Raw genomic sequence first — 4,293 nt, 5'->3', positions numbered from 1 at the left:
GAACTATTCAATTTTAAAAAATGTAGAAGTGAACATTTTAGATCTCAAATTAAATTAAAATTGAAAAAGTTCCAAATCTAAAATTCTTTTATATTTTTGTTTTTCCAAATAACTATAGAGGTATTGGTCTCTTGTGAGACGATTCACAACTTTATCTGTGGGAGAGGGGTCAATTCTACCGAATGAACAATAAAAGTAATACTCTTATCAAAAAAAAGTAATATGTTTTGTGGAGCTTTAAGTTTGTTAATAGTGGGGGGGAGGTTTTTTCCCGGGCATAGATACTAATATATATAGATCTATATATATATAGATATAGAGGATATATATACGTACATATACTATATATATATGCATACATAAATATATACACACACACACACATGATGAGAAAAGTTGAACCATCGAGTGGCTCTTTCTTTTGCTAAATGATTTGCAATCGTCGGTGTGGATAGGGATTTTCTATGAGTCGATGGAACTTGCTACTTTTGGTATTAAAAAGGCTTGGTCAATCTATTCGTTCTCCGAACAAATTAAATCTTGGGATTTTAAATTCTCCGGGCCCAGAGCCCATATTAGAGCTGCTTGAATCTTATATTATACTCTCATGACTTTTTTTACTCTTTTCTTCATATATTTCAGGATTATGTCATTTCAGCCTCAACCCATATGAGAATTGTAGAATTAGTGGTGCTCCACTTCTGCTTCCTATGCATTGTGCAACTTCTTAAAGTGCAAAATTTGGTCACGGGTTTTCACATCATTGTAATTCGAAGCGTTCCTCTTTAGTTTTCACTAAATTTATTCGTGTAGTTTTCATCGCATCGGAGAGGTTATTTAGCTTGACAAAAAAATCAAAAGCAAAACGAAAAATATATATTATTATCTTATATTTGAAAGAAAAGAAATATGATTTATGAATTTAGATTTGAGTAGGTCTCTTTTGAGGACGGGTCTACGAATCTTTATCTGTGGAAAACATGTCAATCCTACCGATATTCACAATATAAAAAATTAATTCTCTTAGCATAAAAAATAATCATTTTTCATGGATGACCCAAATAGAATCAACCTCACAAAATACGACCCGTGAGATCGTTTACAGAAAATTTTTGCCGTGATTTTGGGCCGTGGTAAGACAAAAATGTTCTCATTGGTGATATTAAAACCAACTTGCCATGGTCGAAACAGAAAGCCCAATTAAAACCAGCACACTGTTGGCCCAAGAGCGCATATTAGAGCTACTGTAGGGTTTTATGCATTCAGTTTCATCTCCTCGTAATCCTGGCACGTGAGAAAATGAAGGAGGAAGAATCTCGAATGGGTATCGACAACGAATACATTTGAAATCAAGAGGGAAAACTAGTTTGTATCGATGTTTTTTTAAGACTAATCAACCGTATTGGTATGTGTTTGATTTTAGCGAGGATTAAGGTGCAAGAATTGAGGACAGAAGGGAAGGCGGAGGGTTTGGCGCAGCTGAAGGATCTGGAAGGCTGAGCTAGCGTTGCTTGTGTGCGGAAAAGTCATGGGGCGAACTAATAAGCTGTCGAGATAAAGGTGGTGAGGCGTCGATTGGCCCAGGTGATGACTGTGATTTCTCAGAAGCGGAAAGTCTGCGATTAGGGAAGTTACAAGAACAAGAAGTATTTGCTATCGATCTCCGCCCCAAGAAGACGGTGGCCATCCGCCGCGCCCGCCTCCCGCCTCACCAAAGAACCAGGTTTGCAATGTCTTCTTGTTTTGACTGTATATGTGCTTTTATCTGACTTAATATTTGTATCTTGTGCCAACGCTTGTGTTTTGGATGGAATTTCTCATAATTATCTTATGCCAAAAGCTTGTTTTTGGATTGGAATTTCAAAATTATCTTATCGTCAACGCTTGGTGAATTAGAATTTTCTCATAAATTTACGTTTGTTGACTTTCCAAATCTATTTATCAATGATTTTGTATATTCTTGAAATTGGCATTTTGAGCGTTGCATCACCTGTTAGCTGTTGATAAAGCACTGAGTTTCTTAAGAATTTTGGGTGTGAGCATGAAGGATTGTAATCGAGGTTGCTGAAAAAGTTTTAAAGGTTTAAGTTGCAACCTTTATTCAGTTAAATCGTCCTCTTAATTTAGAGCGGCTTCAGTTGACTCATAACGATGCAGCATAATTCTTTAATTAGTAAATTGCATAGATTGTTAAACGGGAAAGGAAAATTGTTTAGATTAAAACAAGAAACCTTTTAAAGTTTTACTTGGACTTTGCATGCTTCGTTCCTATCGGAAAAAAGCACTAGCGTCTAAATCTTTGCTGATTGTTACGATGGCCTGTACTGTTGTGAGCTAAAGTTTGGAATATTTTGCCATGTAAATGATATGATGTCAGTGTTCTCTTTCAAAGGCCATGATTTTACTGGTAGCATCTGTGTTAAGTAACATTGTGTGCGTTGTCACATCTGCAAGCCAAGATTGGGTTTCTCGCTATTTGACCTATCAAGTGTATATTTGCTATCTCAATTTGTTGTTGCTTTACATTCAAATGGAAAGTAGGTTTGCAAGTTCTGTACACTTTGAAACAAGTATCTCAAACATTAGACTCGTGGTTACCCATTAAGTTACAAGTCAAATCAAGTTTTAAATGAGTTCTCACTGTAAAAAAAGTTTTTTTGCAACATAATCTATGTCTGGGGTCACCCGTAAATCGTAATTATTCTGTTCATTAAATTCCCGAATCTTATATTGATTAGAAGGAAAACCTGAGTACCCAGAATGTGCGTTTGAGGAAATGTCTGCTTTGGATATTGGTTGGGTGGTCAGTACACCCCAAAACCATATTAGGATGCACTATCCCTTAAATCTTGATCAATGTTGAGCGAGAGTACAATAGGTGACAGGTAGCACTAGAGAGTGAATTGTTACTATGATTCGGGTGTTATTGTCTTTCCTATATTCAGTGCACAACCTCCGAATTCGGGGTGTTTAAACTAGAAGTAATTTCAAGTTACTCCCTCACTTGTTAACTTATTATTTGCGTCATTTCTTCAGGCATCTTGTGAGACAGAAAAAGTAAGAAGAAGAAAGATATGTACTTCCCCATCGAAAGTTACGCTTCTAAAGTTAAATTTCATTTACTTCCAAGTATGTAAATTTTCATTCAATTTCAAAAGGCCAAGAGACTCGAAGTTGGTTCGGTTTATGCACCATCAAAAATTAGAATTAATGATTAGAATCGTTCGTTCGCACACTTTAACTATTTTGTATTGGAGTACACGATTGAGTTAGAGTCAAGTGTCGGTTCGATTTGTTAAGGTTTAGGATTTTAGCATCAGAATTCATTGGGGGTGAAAACTTGAATTATGGGATTCATGCCTTTGGTATATTGCTTAAGATCTGCATATGCTTTAAAGACTCGGCGAGGAGTCTATTAACAGAAGCTTAATTTGAACTTGGGAACATTTCAAACATGCTCAACTGAACATTTGGGTTCTTAGTTTCGAGTAGAATCATAGATCATTAGAATTGACTTGGATTAGTTCATGTCCTAGTTGGAAACAGAGCCTCTCTATATTTTTAGTCAAAGATTTGCGCTACTGAATTAAAAAACACATCTCCTTTTTTGACTTGTTGCATTGAATTTAGATCAAGTAATATATTTGATGGTTGGTGCTAACATGGCATACCACAAGTTAATTTTGACAGGGGAGGGGATAAGACGAGGCCGAGTTCGATAGACAGTTCAAATGGTTTTTTTCATCAATTCAAAAGGATTTGTTGGTATGGGGCCAGTTAGGAAAAAAGATAAGAAGAAAGAAGTAAATTGTGTATTTTTTAGGAACTGATTAGCTATTTTGGTAGGTTTGTGAGAGAGGCAAAGTAGAAACAAAAAACATTAGAATTCTATTAGATTAAAAATTATTAAGATTGCAAGCTATGAATTGAAATTATTACATGTTATTCATGCTAGAAATAAAATTAGGTTTAAACTATATCAAGACTTGAGATCATAATAGATAATTTGTAGAAATAAATCTTAAAGGAAAATCTACAAAGTTTAAAATCAAAGTTCATGGTCAAATGATTGGTTGGGGGACAGAACGCCATGACTGAGATATTATTAATTTATTAGTAATCTTCTTATTGTAGAATATCTGTCGATCCATCGTTTGAATTTGTGATATACATTGACGATAATATTCAGAAAGTGACGGCAGGTCACATGTTTTAATTTTTTAAAATTAAAAATAACATATATAACCTAAAAACATTTTATATAATAAAATTTAAGTAATATATAGTTCAAAA

General features: G+C 34.6%; 1 pseudogene; it reads left to right on the top strand.

The window, feature by feature from the left end:
* The first annotated feature begins 1,407 nt into the window (after positions 1 to 1,407).
* On the top strand, positions 1,408 to 3,137 carry LOC140835443 (large ribosomal subunit protein uL29-like; annotated as a pseudogene).
* Positions 3,138 to 4,293: the final 1,156 nt, after the last annotated feature.

Source organism: Primulina eburnea, chromosome 6 (assembly GCF_022965805.1).
Source record: "Primulina eburnea isolate SZY01 chromosome 6, ASM2296580v1, whole genome shotgun sequence".
Taxonomy (NCBI): Eukaryota; Viridiplantae; Streptophyta; class Magnoliopsida; order Lamiales; family Gesneriaceae; genus Primulina; species Primulina eburnea.
The sequence above is the reverse complement of the archived record's forward strand: the minus strand, read 5'-3'. Positions and strand labels throughout refer to the sequence as shown.